Source organism: Tachypleus tridentatus, chromosome 4 (genome assembly GCF_004210375.1).
Source record: "Tachypleus tridentatus isolate NWPU-2018 chromosome 4, ASM421037v1, whole genome shotgun sequence".
Taxonomy (NCBI): Eukaryota; Metazoa; Arthropoda; class Merostomata; order Xiphosura; family Limulidae; genus Tachypleus; species Tachypleus tridentatus.
Window position 1 is genome coordinate 46,332,562 of NC_134828.1, and position 18,429 is coordinate 46,350,990.

Genomic DNA, 18,429 nt, shown 5'->3' on the forward strand with positions numbered 1-18,429 from the left:
AAACAATGATGTTAATATAACACTTCTTTCAAAGAATAAGAGAACTCATGTTAATATAACACTTGTTACAAAAAAACAAGAGACAATGATCTTTATGTAACACTTGTTACAAAGAACAAGAGGCACTTATGTTAATGTTACACTTGTTACAAAGAACAAGAAACAATAATGTTAATATATCACTTGTTACAAAGAACAAGAAACAATCATGTTAATATAACACTTGTTACAAAGAACAAGAGAGACCGTGTTTATGTAACACTTGTTACAAAGAACAAGAGACACTCATCAAAATATAACACTTGTTAAAAGAACAAGAGAACTCGTGTTTATGTAACACTTGTTACAAAAAACAAGACACTCATGTTAATGTAACACTTGTTACAAAAACAAGACTCATGTTAATATAACACTTGTTACGAAGAACAAGAGACACTCGTGTTAATGTAACACTTGTTACAAAGAACATGAGACACTCATATTAATGTAACACTTGTTATATTGACATCAGTGTCTCTTGTTCTTTGAAACATGTGTAATGATTAACATGATTGTTTCTTGTTCTTTGTAACAAGTGTTAGATTAACATGACTGTACTTTTGTTCTTTGTAACAAGTGTTACAATAACAAGATTGTCTCTTGTTTAATGTAACAAACAATGTTACATTAAGATGAGTGTCTCTTGTTCTTTGTAACAAGTGTAATATTAAAACGATTTCTCTTGTTCTTTTGCAATAAGTGTTAAACTAAGATAAGTGTCTCTTGTTCTTGTAACAAAGTGTTATATTAACATGAGTGTGTCTTGTTCTTTGTAACAAGTGTCACATTAACACTAGTGTCTCCTGCTTATTGTACCAAGTTTTGTATTAATGAGATTTCTTGTTCTTTGCAACAAGTATTAAACTAAGATAAGTGTCTCTTGTTCTTTGTAACAAATGTTATATTGACATGATTGTCTCTTGTTTTTGTAACAACTGTTATATTAACACGACTTCTTGTTCTTTGTAACAAGTGTTATATCAACATGAGTGTCTCTTGTTCTTTTGTAACAAGTGTTACATTGATATGATTAGTTTCTTGTTCTTTGTAACAAGTGTTACATTAACATGAGTCTCTGTTACATTGTAACAAGTGTTAGATAAACACGAGTTCTCTTGTTACATTGTAACAAGTGTAATATAAACACGAGTTCTCTTGTTCTTTGTAACAAGTAACATGTTAATATAACACTTGTTACAAAGAACACGTAACACTCATGTTAATGTAACACTTGTTACAAAGAACAAAAGACACTCACGTTTATGTAACACTTGTTACAAAGAACAAGAGACACTCATGTTAATGTAATACTTGTAACAAAGAACAAGAGAACTCATGTTTATTTTACACTTGTTACAAAGAACAAGAGACAATCATGTTAATATAACACTTGTTTACAAAGAACGAGAGAACTCGTGTTAATATAACACTTGTTACAAAGAACAAGAGTCACTCATGTTTATGTAACACTTGTTACAAAAAACAAAAAACAATGATGTTAATATAACACTTGTTTCAAAGAACAAGAGAACTCATGTTAATATAACACTTGTTACAAAAAAGAAGAGACAATCATCTTTATGTAACACTTCTTGCAAAGAACAAGAGACACTCATGTTAATATAACACTTGTTACAAAGAACAAGAGAACTCATGTTAATATAACACTTGTAATAAATAACAAGACATTCATGTTAATGTAACACTTGTTACAAAAAAACAAAGACACTTGTGTTAATCTAACACTTGTTACAAAGAACAAGAGACACTCGTGTTAATGTAACACTTGTTACAAAGAACAAGAGACACTCATGTTTATGTAACACTTGTTACAAAAAACAAGAAACAATGATGTTTATATAACACTTGTTACAAAGAATAAGAGAACTCATGTTAATATAACACTTGTTACAAAAAAGAAGAGACAATGATGTTTATGTAACACTTGTTACAAAGAACAAGAGACACTTATGTTAATGTAACACTTGTTACAAAGAACAAGAAACAATAATGTTAATATAACACTTGTTACAAAGAACAAGAAACAATCATGTTAATATAACACTTGTTACAAAGAACAAGAGACTCGTGTTTATGTAACACTTGTTACAAAAGAACAAGAGACACTCATCAAAATATAACACTTGTAAAAGAACAAGAGAACTCGTGTTTATGTAACACTTGTTACAAAGAACAAGACACTCATGTTTATGTAACACTTGTTACAACAAACAAGAGACACTCATGTTAATATAACACTTGTTACAAAGAACAAGAGAACTCGTGTTAATGTAACACTTGTTACAAAGAACATGAGACACTCATATTAATGTAACACTTGTTATATTCACATCAGTGTCTCTTGTTCTTTGAAACAAGTGTTAGATTAACATGACTGTTTTTTGTTCTTTGCAACAAGTGTTACATTAAGATGAGTGTCTCTTGTTCTTTGTAACAAGTGTTATATTAAAACGATTTCTCTTGTTCTTTGCAATAAGTGTTAAACTAAGATAAGTGTCTCTTGTTCTTTGTAACAAGTGTTATATTAACACGAGTGTCTCTTGTTCTTTGTAACAAGTGTCACATTAACACTAGTGTCTCCTGCTTATTGTAACAAGTTGTGTATTAATGAGATTTCTTGTTCTTTGCAATAAGTATTAAACTAAGATAAGTGTCTCTTGTTCTTTGTAACAAATGTTATATTAACATGATTGTCTCTTGTTTTTGTAGCAACTGTTATATTAACACGACTTCTTGTTCTTTGTAACAAGTGTTATATCAACATGAGTGTCTCTTGTTCTTTGTAACAAGTGTTACATTGATATGATTGTTTCTTGTTCTTTGTAACAAGTGTTACATTAACATGAGTCTCTTGTACATTGTAACAAGTGTTAGATAAACACGAGTTCTCTTGTACATTGTAACAAGTGTAATATAAACACGAGTTCTCTTGTTCTTTGTAACAAGTAACATGTTAATATAACACTTGTTACAAAGAACAAGACACTCATGTTAATGTAACACTTGTTACAAAGAACAAAAGACACTCACGTTTATGTAACACTTGTTACAAAGAACAAGAGACACTCATGTTAATGTAACACTTGTTACAAAGAACAAGAGAACTCGTGTTAATTTAACACTTGTTACAAAGAACAAGAGACAATCATGTTAATATAACACTTGTTACAAAGAACAAGAGAACTCGTGTTAATATAACACTTGTTACAAAGAACAAGAGTCACTCATGTTAATGTAACACTTGTTAAAAAGAAAAGAACAATGATGTTAATATAACACTTGTTACAAAGAACAAGAGAACTCATGTTAATATAACACTTGTTACAAAGAAGAAGAGACAATCATGTTAATGTAACACTTGTTACAAAGAACAAGAGACACTCATGTTAATATAACACTTGTTACAAAGAACAAGAGAACTCGTGTTAATAGAGCACTTGTAATAAAGAACAAGACATTCATGTTAATGTAACACTTGTTACAAAAAACAAAGACACTCATGTTAATATAACACTTGTTACAAAGAACAAGAGACACTCGTGTTAATGTAACACTTGTTACAAAGAACAAGAGACACTCATGTTTATGTAACACTTGTTAGAAAAAACAAGAAACAATGATGTTAATATAACACTTGTTTCAAAGAATAAGAGAACTCATGCTAATATAAAACTTGTTACAAAAAGAAGAGACAATCATGTTTATATAACACTTTTTACAAAGAACAAGAGACACTCATGTTAATGTAACACTTGTTACAAAGAACAAGAAACAATAATGTTAATATAACACTTGTTACAAAGAACAAGAAACAATCATGTTAATATAACACTTGTTACAAAGAACAAGAGACCGTGTTTATGTAACACTTGTTACAAAGAACAAGAGACACTCATGTTAATATAACACTTGTTACAAAGAACAAGAGAACTCGTGTTAATGTAACACTTGTTACAAAAAACAAGACACTCATGTTTATGTAACACATGTTACAAACAAGAGACATGTTAATATAACACTTGTTACGAAGAACAAGAGACACTCGTGTTAATGTAACACTTGTTAAAAAGAACATGAGACACTCATGTTAATGTAACACTTGTTATATTGAACAAGAGACACTCTTGTTCTTTGTAACACTTGTTACAATTAACATGACTGTTTTTGTTCTTTGTAACACTTGTTACATTAAGATGAGTGTCTCTTGTTCTTTGTAACAAGTGTAATATTAAAACGATTTCTCTTGTTAATGTAACACTTGTTACAAAACATAAGTGTCTCTTGTTAATGTAACAAGTGTTACAATTAACAAGAGAGTGTCTCTTGTTCTTTGTAACAAGTGTTACATTAACACTAGTGTCTCCTGCTTATTGTACCAAGTTTTGTATTAATGAGATTTCTTGTTCTTTGCAATAAGTATTAAACTAAGATGAGTGTCTCTTGTTCTTTGTAACAAATGTTATATTAACATGATTGTCTCTTGTTTTTGTAGTAACTTGTTATATTAACACGACTTCTTGTTATTTGTAACAAGTGTTATATCAACATGAGTGTCTCTTGTTCTTTTTGTAACAAGTGTTACAAGAATATGATTGTTTCTTGTTCTTTGTAACACTTGTTACAAAGAACAACATGAGTCTAACACTTGTTACAAAGAACAAGAGTACATTGTAACAAGTGTTAGATAAACACGAGTTCTCTTGTACATTGTAACAAGTGTAATGTCAACACGAGTTCTCTTGTTCTTTGTAACAAGTAACATGTTAATATAACACTTGTTACAAAGAACAAGAGACACTCATGTTAATGTAACACTTGTTACAAAGAACAAAAGACACTCATGTTTATGTAACACTTGTTACAAAGAACAAGAGACACTCATGTTAATGTAACACTTGTTACAAAGAACAAGAGAACTCGTGTTTATATAACACTTGTTACAAAGAACAAGAGACAATCATGTTAATATAACACTTGTTTCAAAAACAAGAGAACTCGTGTTAATATAACACTTGTTACAAAGAACAAGAGACACTCATGTTTATGTAACACTTGTTAACAAGAAAAGATGTTAATATAACACTTGTTTCAAAGAACAAGAGAACTCATGTTAATATAAAACTTGTTACAAAAAAGAAGAGACAATCATGTTAATGTAACACTTGTTTACAAAGAACAAGAAACACTCATGTTAATATAACACTTGTTACAAAGAACAAGAGACCGTGTTTATGTAACACTTGTTACAAAGAACAAGAGACACTCATGAAAATGTAACACTTGTTACAAAGAACAAGAGAACTCGTGTTAATGTAACACTAGTTACAAAGAACAAGAGAACTCGTGTTAATGTAACACTTGTTACAAAGAACAAGAGAACTCGTGTTTATGTAACATTTGTTACAAAGAACAAGAGACAGTCATGTTAATGTGTCACTTGTCACAGAAAGAACAAGATAATTCTTGTTAATATAACACTTATTCCTTGTTTGTTACAGTCCAATCGTTGGAGTTCTCCTGTTACATATTATAATTTATCTTGGACAAGTCTCTGATTTATTATGTTATGTGTGTTACACATTATGATTTCAAAAATATCCTGGACATTTTAATTTAGAACTTAAATAAATATTAATATGTATCAAATTTATGATACTTGCCAACAAGACATACACACAATTTTCTTTGTTAACACAAATATACATTTATATACAAAAAAAAATACAATTTAAAATAATGATGATTACAAATAGTGAATACAAATAATTATTTGTATACGAAAATTTTACAAACTCACAAACAATATTCAGTCTTCTATGTGGTCTGGAACTGAATATTTTATTGACAGCCTTACTCTGCTTTATATGTAAATATCAAATACATATAAATATATACACAGGTATAGATAATACATACCCTTTGTTTTATGGTTTTAAACTTTTGATTATCAGACAAGTCACTGCAGTCTCTTTGAGTAAACGCTGTACTTTTCTCATGTGAAGAAATAGAACCTATGATAGACACTTGAACTTCCTGAAAATAACAACAAACAAAACAGCCATAATTGTCGTTAGGTCATCTGTAAAGAAACTTAATATATTACCGAAAATGAAAAGAGAAAAAGTGCAAATTTCAATGTAAAAAAGAGACTGTTGGAAATAATAGGCAGTTATGAAGTTGTATAAACTATCTTGAGTTACACTTACAATTAAGATTTAATTAATCAATCAGTATAAATAGTTATTTACAACTTTCAACTGATTAGATCTGATTTCCATACAGTACTTAATAATAAGATCTTTATTAGAGTCTAATTTAGGCTAATGCAGTGAGTTATGTGGAATCTTTAATAATATACTATGTGCAAGTAGAGCTGCATTGGTATCAGAAAAATTGGATACAGAAACTTAATAATAGAAAATTCTATGAGATATTTATATAATGAAGTAGTACAGAATCTCTTAGTAACTGAGTTCATGAAAGAAAAAGACTGGGTTCAAAATACCTACAAACAAACAATCCTTATTAATTCACTAACACAAACATTGCGTGTGTATACTTGCCCAAGGAACAATAAACAGTCTCTTCTACAAAAATAAGTATCATCATTTTATTGAGCTTAAACTATCTACCAGACTGTTTAAACTCAATATTTCTCACTTTACAGGCAACATCAGATTCATCAAGAGGCCCATTACACCATGAGCAGAATAGGTGTGAGCTCAATACAATGGTAAGGAGAAAGATAACTTAAACAACATCAAATTACACACACACACACACACACACACAGAACAAATTATAAATTCAAAAACATACTATGTCAAATACTGATTGAGGTGTTTAAGACTGTTAAGGGAAATTATAAACGTAACAGTTGTCTTTAACTAAGACAACTTTATTTTTCTAACAGGGTAGCTGACCTCTCAAAAGGATTGCTTTCAGATGTAGTACATGCAGTTAATCTGAGGAAGTTAAAGGGAAGACACATTACATATCTGAATAATAAGGGATGGCTTTGAGTGTTTTGTTATTATTTTAGGGTTTAGTACAGTGGATAGGACAGTCTCAACATACTGGCATATTCCTTGTTGTTTTTAAATTACATGTATTTATTTGTACACACAATATTTTTCTCTCTCCCCTAATTCAGGCTTGTCTTCAAACTAGTAGATAATTTTAACTTTCAAAAAAATAAAATTCAAAGTTGAACCATGGTTACACAGTGTGTTAAGTTTTTACCATTCTTGTGAACACTTATGACAAAGACAGCACAACCCTTAGACAAAGAACTCGATACACCATCCTAATTTTAAAAATTCTCCATAAAAAGAATTCAATATCATAATTTTATTAACACGCCTTACAACACAGAAATTTACCACCAAAGTACAGAACAACTATATAAACCCTATAATGAACACTTCAGAAACTTTTAACAAAGAAATGCAATAAAGAAAAACCCTTCCATAATGATTATACAAAATAAATTTTAACATAGCAGAAAATACAAATTTCAATCTCAATACAAAATGATTTAAATAATATACATTTAATGTATAGTTACAATGAAAAATAATGTTTAAGAATAATACATAAAACTGCAAACAATGAAATGCAAAATAACCCTTGAATAACAACTCATGACATAAGAGGAAGCTATTCTTTAGATGAACTAAAGATAGATAAATTAATAACTTCTTTTGCTCTATGACAAATGAAGAACAAATCAGCATTAGATCAAAAATTAAGCCTTTATACATTAAATAAAATTACTTCTAAAAAAATTTAAAAGTATATATAAAATAACACTTAATAATACATACTAAACAAATTAATCTTTTGAAGAAATTCAGTACTAACATAATGATTATAATAAAAAAAATGTAGGGACATATGTACTGAAATTGGTATGTTTACATTATAAAACCAAATAAATCAAACCCACTAGCCAGCCACTGCAAATTATGTATACTTTAATCAATTACTCATTCTTAAATACCAAAACAATATATCAGAAGAGAAAAAGCAAATAATAAAAAGAGAAAATACCACGATGCTTATATATCACTCAATTAAATATATATATATACACATACAGGGAGTGAACAAAAGAAGTTGCCCCTTTTAAAATGTTAATTTGTTATGTCTTTTAATAAATAATAGAAAAATTTGTAAAAACTATGTTTTTAGAATGTGCTATTTTTTCAAATATGATATCAAATCCTAATTTTTACATGGCTTTTGTAAATACCTGAACTTTTATGATTTTGTGACATTTTATCATAAGAAGTGATGTGCACCCTGCTACAGTTTCTTAGATATTCTTATTCCTAGTTGCCTACAATTGTTAAAATTAGGATTTAAGATCATATTTGAACAGATCTCATCAAGTGTGTTCTAAAAAACATACGTTTTAGATATTTTTCTATTATCTAATAAAAGATATAACAAATTAAAAAGGCAACTTTTTTTTGTCCACCTCCTGCACATGGGGAAAATTTATACTAACCTAAGCAGCAGAAATGAGGTCTAGCTTTCATCACTCACACTTCATATCCAACATCACACCCTCTATAGTGGCAGTGGATCACCACTTGGCTGCTATGGTGTCTTTTATTATTTCTCTAGCTCAGTCTAAAGTTTGGCTGGCTTAAGCCAGCTCTGTCAGCAGCTGGTGGTGTTACTGCAGTAGATATTTGCAGTTATACATGGTCCAAGTTTTTGTGGATATTTCCTGACGTGCATACTTTAAAAAATTGAACTTGCATCACTGTCAGGACTATGGCAATGAATGTTGATGGTTTCATTTACAAGTCAGCCATCATCTGCAACTGATGCAATCTTCAGAACCTCTTGGTCACTGGCCTCATATTTAACACTGCCAGTAGTCCAGTGATCCCTTTGTTTATCCCTCTGTTGTTATTGATGACACTACTGACAATAAGATCTTCACAGTTTGTTGGCTACTAGCAACAATGATTCCAAAGGTGTGGTATTTGTTATTTGTGGTACTGAGTTCTGGAAGACGTGTTTCTCTGCCACCCAACATTCAGCTGTCCTTTAGGACAACCTCAACTCTCACAGGGCTTCTCTGGCTTAGAGATATAGTGATATTTTGCACAGACCAATGCACGTACACTACTTGTGGCTCATTGTTTATAGACACATTATGATAAGACACTTAGGGAGAGGGTTCTTGATACTGAAGGGCCTACCATTCATCTTTCTTGATAACAATGTTTTGGAAGCTGACTGCCATGTCTGCACCACTGGTACAAAGGTGGTGCTTAGCTAATCATTAGTGGATTCTGCCACTCTGTCCAATAAGGTGTAAGGCTCTTAGGTCTGCTTGGTCCCCAGACTTCAGAATCAGTTAGGTCCCAAATGTCCAATGAATGACCTGGCAATGCATCTTTTAGCATAGATTTTACTAGGTGGAATGTCAGGCTGGATCCACGTGTCTTTGGGTCAATATGAAAATCTAGTTCATTACCAAAAAGAAAGTGCTGGATGTCCACTGTTATTTGCCAAACAAATATAATAGTTTTATAATACTATAAAGCTTCAGCACACTAAGGAACTTCACTTCACTGACTAGTTTGAGAACATGACAGCCAAAATGGTCAAAAATTTGATCTTAAACAGTAAAAGAACAGATTAAAAATACAAAATTGGGTGAATATCTATTAATCAGATGGTCAGTCTAGTGTGTAGGTTGAAAAAGTTATAACTGCCAGGTTATAACTATTACACTCCTCTCAAAATCTATCTTTCGGGTGGAATAATCAACAGACTACTACTGTCAAGTGATACTGGTATGTAGGTTCACATGTACTCATAATCGAATCATCCATGGAATGTACATGCCCAGTGTCTGTGAACTTTCTCAGTCCACTGGCTTCACTGTGACTTTGTTGACCAATACCTTATCAGCTGTGCTGTTCTTTGTTGTCATTCCTTTGATAATGGCAAACATGCTTAGCCTTCAGCCAAAATCCAAACACTCCAATACCATCTACACGTAAACAGTACTCAGTTCCAATAAAAAAAAATTGAAATCAAGATTACAAAACTTGTTCCTATGCAGAAGCTGGCTCAGGTTAGGTGAAGCCAACCAACCTATACTTCTGACCATTAGAATCCACTCATGTTCATACTGTCATTCTTTAAGGATCATTTTCCACACACCCCACTAGTACAATGGTAAGTCTATGGATTTACATCAGCAGATAGCTCAAGGTGGCTTTGCTATAAGAAAACACACACACATTGTTTATACACATGTGAAGACTTTAAGGCCTCTTATGCTGATGAAACTAAATGCCAATTTAAAATACCAGCATTTGAATATATCGCTATACCTATAAAAATTGGAAAAAGTTATAAACCTTTCCAACTCTGTTATCTACCATCAATAAAAACAGGACATCCAATTTTTCTCTCCAACTTTAAAATATTTCTGACAGCAATGTCTGAATCAGGAAGGTGTCAAGTTTCATTTATTATAACTATATATGACAAGCAACATTATATCAGCAATGTATTTTCAAAGTACCTACAATATTGCCAAAGAAACAAATGGACTTATCTCAATTGGAAAGTAACATAAATTTAGATTTATTAGTATGCGTAAGTTGTCAAAATTTCATCATTCTTTACTGATATCAGATAATCAAACCACATAATGTTTTCTTTTGATAGAATTTATAGTATTTTAGAATGCACTTAACACTACAATCCAATATATTTTCTCACATTATAATAAACCAATTGCAAAATACGTAAAAAGAAATTGTGATTATAAAGAGTTTTTTGCAGTAATTATGTCATATCTCAAAACCAATATGGCACAAGAAGGTTAATCTTCACATGGGTATAAAGGATATTATGTAGATATAAAGGCCAAAGTTGTCATATGATGCCATTAAGAGCACCACATAATGTCTGATCAATAATAACAACTGTTAAAAATGTGCTGTCCTAGCACCCAGAATGCATTGCATTAAGGTAACAATGAACATCATATTAAGTTCACAAATCTTATTTGGTATGCTGGCCACTTCCCAGAATATTGTATCTTTGAGTCCGCATGATATATGTACAATTTCAGACAGTCCCACAAACAGAAGTTAACTAGTGTCAGGCCCATTGAATGAGTTGGCAACTCACAAGAAGAGAAATGTGAAATTATTCTGCCTTTAACAGGTTCCTGCAAGATATGTTCCAACTAGTTACCAATAGGTGAAGAATCACAATTCTGCATGAAAACAATAATTTCCACCACATTCTGTCAATGAAACTAACATTAGTTATGTTCATTGCACAGTACCCTGCAGCATGAAATGTACACGTTTGCATTTCACATGCTGACGGGTATCAGAAATGTCATGATCTAGTAATAAAGTCAGTTGTAAAAAACCACACCACCCTGTCATCTTAGTATGATGAAGGTGTTTAGGAAATGTTATATATGGATTAGTTTCCAACCAGATAATACAGTTGGATGTGTTGACAATTTCAAAATGAGTGAAATGTGCTACATCAGTCAATACCACATTGGCAGGAAAATGTTCAATAACTCCCAGTCTTTTATATAATTAACAATGGTTAAATTCATTTTTTTTTAAATCTTCAAACATAATGCAGCATTTCAGGAAACATTTCAAAGCTGACTGAAGAGCTCATTGAACAGTTGAAGTTGCCAAATCCTGACACAGGGTAACAAAACATCCATTGCTGCATCCATATGTACTTGAGCTGACTTTTTCAGACCTCAGCAACAGCGTCAGCTAACTAGGTGTTGATGAGCTCTATATGGTTTATAACAAATCCAACCTATCTCCTTGTATATCTTTTATAATTATACAACAACAATACTGGAATAAAGCCCTCTGCAGATATTATGCACTCTGTAATTCCCTCAGTACTGCTTTAATGTTGTAGCCTATTGTGTAATTACACTTTACTAGCTCACCTATCTGTAAACTTGTCAATTTCATGTTGGTTAAATGAACTACACTGCAATCAAAAGAACCATTTATACCAATCAGAAATGAATCAAAGTGGCCTTCCTTTCACATGATACTCATTACAACCCTGTACAATTTCAACTTCCTATACCATGCTGTTTGTGAGAAATAATGTGCTGAGCTGTGGCACTTTCTTTGTAATCACCTTGTACTCCAGTGAATGACTTTTACATGCACACTTAGTTTGGATCACTCATAAAAACTTATGGCATTTTATGTATGGAGCTGCTGCTGTCTGCTTTATTAAAACAAAAATAAAAGGAAATCTTAGTTCAAACAAACATGTCACTAAACTATATCAAGATTAAAATGTATTTTAATTAATTTCCAGTAAAAGCTAGATGAAAGTATGAATTTATATTGTACAAAGCAGTGGTTCTCAACCTTTTTTGACTTGCGGCACACTAGGACAAGCTGAAAATTTTGCGGCAAACCTGGAAAGCCTTAACGATTTTTTTAGGTACACGTTATACGGCAGAGTTAAAGCCTTAGAACGAAAGTCACGGCCAAAGCAAGCGATAGTATTGTCATGTGCAGATGACATTAATATCGCTTGCTTTGGCCGTGATTTTCGTTCTAAGGCTTGTTAACGATTTTGTGGTATAACAGAAAATTTAACACTTTTTATTTTTACACATTTTCAATGTGACGCTTGTGCCTGCTTCCGAGAGCAAATAAAATTGAAGCGAGGCTCTAACATAGACAAACAAGTTCGCATTTGTTCATCGACTATAAGAAGCCTCTCTCTCTTTGTGGCTTTAATTTCAGTCAATGCTGAAAATCCAATTTCGCAAAACCACGAAGATGCAAATGAAAGCAGAACTTCAACTGCTTTTGAACTGATTGCAGGATATGAATTTTTAATGGAGATCCAAAACTCATCCAAGCTCTTTTCGGGAAACAATGACTGATAAAATTTGTCGTTTCGTAAATCAATGAGCTGTTCTTCCTCCTCAGTTGTAAGATTTGTTGTCTCGTTGATTCCGAATGGATAGGTCACCCAGTTATATTCATCGATAGCAAGTGACGGGAAGTAATGTTTTAGTGCGGTAGATCGCTTAATGTGTTCAAAATTTGAGGGACATTCGTTAATGGAAGGAAAACAATCAAGGACTCCTTTCGAGATCTTATTCTTCCACAGCGTCAACTTTTCATCGAAGGCCTTCAGTTTGGATGTTGCAGTAATAATGTTTTCAGATGGTCCTTGGAGACTTTACTTCAGAGAATTTAATTTGTCAAACAAGTCAGAGAGAAATTGAACCTTCAGCCACAAGATCTCATCATGAAAAGAAAATTCAAAACCTGCTTCCTCAACCTCCAAGAAAGAAATTACTTCAGTTTTAGTTGGACAAGACGCTTTAACACCTGTCCTTTCGAAAGCCACCGAATTTCAGTGTGATACAGCAGCTTTTGTGGGCCTGGCATGGCCGAGCGCGTTAAGGCATGCGCTCGTAATCTGAGGGTCGCGGGTTCGCATCCGAGTCCCGCTAAACATGCTCGCTCTTTCAGCCGTGGGGCGTTATAATGGGACGGTCAATCCCACTTTTCGTTGGTAAAAGAGTAGCCCAAGAGTTAGCGGTGGGTGGTGATGACTAGCTGCCTTCCCTCTAGTCTTACACTGCTAAATTAGGGACGGCTAGCACAGATAGCCCTCGAGTAGCTTTGTGCGAAATTCCAAAAACAAACAAAAAACAAAGCTTTTGTAGTCTGAATCCATCGCCTCACAGAGAAGAGAGAAAAGTCGAGACTAAAGTGGCCGAGACTTGATGAAATTTACTACTTGAATAACTTGATTCATAACAGACTGCAAATCTTTCAGTAAAGATTTGGAGGCGAGCACCTCTCTGTGAATCATGCAGTGAACAATCCTAATGTTTGGATTTTGTTGGCGCACCAGAATGACGAATCCCTTCTTTTTACCTTACATTGAAGAACAGCCATCGGTGCAAACGCTGACACAGTTATTCCAATGTAATTTGAAGAGCAAAATGTTTTCATTCACCAACTCGAAAATGTCTTGGCCTTTCCTGTACTTTTAAATCTTTGCAAAATTAGTATTCGTTTACGATTTTCCATCTTTATGAATCGAACAAAAGTCAGAACTTGAGATTTTCCACTAACGTCAGAAGATTCATCAACTTCAAGAGACCAGAGCAGAGACAATTCATCTTCAGGCGCTTCCAAGTGTTCGCAAACTTGATCCTTCAAATCCAACGATAAGTCTACAATTCTGAGTGAAATTGTGTCACTGGACAGTGGAACTTACTTAACCTTTTTGGCGGCATCCGTTCCAAGCATAGTTTCAACAATGATTGCTAACGCTGGCACAATGACTGATTTGGCCTCCGTATGCGCTTTCTTGCGTTTTGCAAACAACTGAAAAACCTTATAACTTGCAATCAATCCTTTTTCGGACAGCTTCATCTATTTCACAAGCTTCCTTGATCGCTCATGTTGTTGAGCCGCGAGATTCTCGAAGTAATCTTTTGGTCTATCCTTCACAGCTGAATGTTTTGTTTCCAAGTGTCTCTTCACTTTGCTAGGAACAAGCGCCTCGTTCGATAAAGCTGCATTGGAGAGTAGGCAGAATGGTAATTGAGAATGTTCCGATTCCAAAGCGATAAAACCGTATTCGATGTATTTGTTTTTGTACTTTCGTTTGATTCCTTGCTTTTGATTCAACACATTCTCCTTTGCAGCACCAGACTAACTTAATTTTTTTTCATGGATAAATGATAAGCTAATTCATACACGATAAGCACGAAGTTCTGCAGTTGGTATAAAATTCCTACCTACAGAGTAGTAGCTGTAACTTACCGCATAATAAGAACGTGTTCCAGAAAGCAGTTTGATTGTTTGATGCATCATTTATGACGTACGAAGCGCTTTTTATGCATAATAAAAATTCACTGTTAATTCATACCATTATAGTTAAAGGAAAAATGTGTTGGTTAAACATAGTAGCCTACTTTTTTCAAATTAATATAAATCAAACATAATTATGTGAATCATACATACTTACATTACAATTTTTGATGGAACCTTTTGTAGTCCATTTCTTAAGCTTTTTCTAATCACATTAGCCATCTTAAGCCTAATGTTTGGAAGAGCGTAAACTTAAAACTCAATAAATCATTAAATTAAAAACACAAAACTAAATAAAAGTTCTGGATTTTCAAAAACGTAAAAAGGATGGTAAAGCTTTTGATATTACCAAGAGTTTTCTGAATTTCTCGAATTTATGTTGTTATAGATAACTAAGAGTACTTACGTTTAAATGATTCTCCCACAACGGTTAAAAACGTTCTATTTTGCTAAGCAACCGCAATTCAATATCTCAGAATAGAACAATGTGATGTAACCAATCAAATTCAGCTAGGAACAAGCGACACTTTACAAAAACGAAAAGAAAAATGAATATACTTTCTAAAATTAACAAATGTTTAAGTAATCCACTTTTTAACACATTTTTCATAATTCTTGCAACCACTTTATTTTTTATTAATTTTTCCAAAATTAATTCAAATAAAAAGTAGTTACGTTATATGCAATAAAACCTAAATGACAAGTTTGTTGTTGTTGTTGTTTTGAATTAAGCACAAAGCTACACAATAGGTTATCTATGCTCAGCCCACCACGGCTATTGAGAGCCGGATTTTAGCGTTGTAAGTCCACAAACATTCCGCTGAGCCACTGGGTAGCAAATGACAAGTAATTAGAAAAATGAATCAATAATGGCATGTTTAATTATTTTAGGCCCGGCATGGCCAAATGCGTTAAGGCGTGCGACTCGTAATCCAAGGATCGTGGGTTCGCATCCTCATCGCGCCAAACATGCTCGCCCTTTCAGCCGTAGAGGCGTTATAATGTTACTTTCAATCCCACTATTTGTTGGTAAAAGAGTAGCCCAAGAATTGGCGGTGGGTGGTGATGACTAGTTGCCTTCCCTCTAGTCTTACACTGCTAAATTAGGGACGGCTAGCGCAGATAGCCCTCGGGTAGCTTTGTGCGAAATTCAAAACATTTGCTGCTTTCTTGTTTTCTTAAAATAACAGGCTATCAGTGATGCGTATGTGTTTTCCTGCAGTAAAGCCACATCAGGCCATCTGCTGAGTCCATCGAAGGGAATCAAACCCATGATTTTAGAATTGTAAATCCGTAGACTTACCGCTGTACCAGTGGGAGACATTGATAATGTTGAAAAGATAAAATAAAATGAATTACCTAAACCTCATGTTCTATGCCTAAAGGGGCGGTTTGTTTGTTTGTTTTTGAATTTCGCGCAAAGCTACTCAAGGGCTATCTGCGTCGAGGTCGAAACCCGTGTTTTCACGTTGCAAATCCACTGACTTACCATGCTCTTTGCCGGGTGGCTTTCTTCATATCAAAGGCACACAGTTGGTTTTTTAATCCCAAACATTGTATATTAAAATGCTTTATACACGCAACATAACTGGATTGTATATATAAATATTTATTTACTTATCAGTTACATGTCGCCACAGCACTACGTACATATTTCCCGAGGAGAAATATTTATAAAGTCTTTAAGTCATTTTAAACTTATTATTTTGTAACCAAGATTATTTGAGTGTGTGAATAATATTGTTCTCCTTGGCCAAATTTATGATTTTGACCAACTATTTAATGTTATAGATTTCTTTTATTTTCTTTAGGTTACTAGATGATGAATAAAGAAGAACTCAAAAAGACCATAAATATTGGAAACAATATTTGCTAGTACCTTAAACATTGTCATCTCCAAAATCTGGGCCCGGCATGGCCAGGTGGATAAGGCACTCGACTCTTAATCTGAGGAGTCGTGGGCTCGAATCCCGATTATAATGTGACGGTCAATCCCACTATTCGTTGGTAAAAGAGTAGCCCAAGAGTTGGCGGTGATGACTAGCTATCTTCTCTCCAGTCTTACACTGCTAAATTAGGGACAGCTAGCACAGATTAGCTCGAGTAGCTTTGTGCGAAATTCAAAAACAAGCAAACAAACCCTGGGTTTAGTTCACGTAGTTTCGATTGTAACGGCATTTCATTAACATATATTTATTTTAATATGAACGATTGTTTTAGTTAAATGTATATTAATATTTAGAAATGTACGCCACTTCTTGTGTTAAATATGTATTGCGAAATTCTCCTCTATTTTATAAATTTGTAGAAGATTCTAGAGTAAAGAATCATCAATTGCAGATATGTGTGTTTAAGTTCTAGTTACTGTCAGTATTGTTGCCAACTGAAATTTGAACCTTGTCTAATGATTATGAAAGATAGTCATCAAACTCGCTGAGAAATAGCATATATTGTTAGTTTGTAACAGTTAGTATACTATAAACCTCAGAACTGATAACTGTTATAAACGCTTATTAATCGAAAAAAAACTACCTATATTTGACCAAGAACGTTCATTGATGTCGAACACTGCAAACCATTTAACTTTAGACGATAGTATTTTTACGAGGACATTAGATATTTTCCGCGGTTAAAAGTCAGCTTATAAACGGCGTGAGTCCAGCGAATAATAGAGTTAGCTAGTTTCCTCGTTAAGTTAACTGCATCTATATCAACTTGAAAGTTATTATCATGCCAGATAGAGGACTTAATATTGTTTGTGTGTATGAATCTTGTTGGCAATTATTATAAATTTGATACACATTCACATTAAATTAACTTTTAAATTAAAATTAAAAGTTCCGGCTATTTGAACTTGTACTACATTGCAAAAAATAAAAATAAACGTCCCCCAGTAACTCAACGGTATGTCTGCGGACTTAAAACGCTAAGAACCGGGTTTCAATACTCGTGGTGGGCAAAGCACAGACAGCCCATTGTAGCTTTGTGCTTAATCAAAAAACAACAACGCAAAATAAATCATAGGCTCGTCAGGTGTACATTATAATACGTACGTATAATTTTGTACGTAAATATATTGAAGTGAACGAATGCCATTAACTTTTTTCTCGCTGCTTTCATTCATATAAGAAAAACTATAAAGACATTTTAGTTTCCGCATGTTGTTTTACCATTTATATTATACTTATGTAAATATATATTGTTTCCATAATCTTTCCAAATACAGACAAATACTATAAAACGAGTTTATATAAAATTGTGTTATGATGCAGTTGAAGTTAAAATATTAATAACTAAATCAAACTTCAAAGAGATTGCAATATTTACAGAAATACTATGTACTATTCATGTTAATGTAACACAAATAATATTTAATAAATACATGTATGTCGGAATGAACATGAATTCGTGAAATCAAAGTATTTTGATGGCTAAAAATTATTATACCAAGATATTGAGTCTTACATTTACT

General features: G+C 32.7%; 2 long non-coding RNA genes across 3 annotated transcripts; one reads left to right on the forward strand and one right to left on the reverse strand.

Annotated features, from left to right (window-relative positions):
* Positions 1-6,182: 6,182 nt before the first annotated feature.
* LOC143249047 (uncharacterized) lies at positions 6,183-7,277 on the forward strand. The gene is made up of 2 exons (XR_013027407.1): positions 6,183-6,793; positions 6,974-7,277. It is a non-coding gene; the product is annotated as an uncharacterized LOC143249047 (long non-coding RNA).
* A 121-nt stretch (positions 7,278-7,398) lies between these two features.
* On the reverse strand, positions 7,399-15,446 carry LOC143249048 (uncharacterized). Of its 2 annotated transcripts, XR_013027409.1 has the most exons (3): positions 15,364-15,396; positions 15,115-15,186; positions 7,399-10,311 (listed from the first exon to the last, which is right to left on the reverse strand). It is a non-coding gene; the product is annotated as an uncharacterized LOC143249048 (long non-coding RNA). The 2 variants fall into 2 exon arrangements; XR_013027408.1 differs by lacking the exon at positions 15,115-15,186 and having other exon boundaries at positions 15,364-15,446.
* Positions 15,447-18,429: the final 2,983 nt, after the last annotated feature.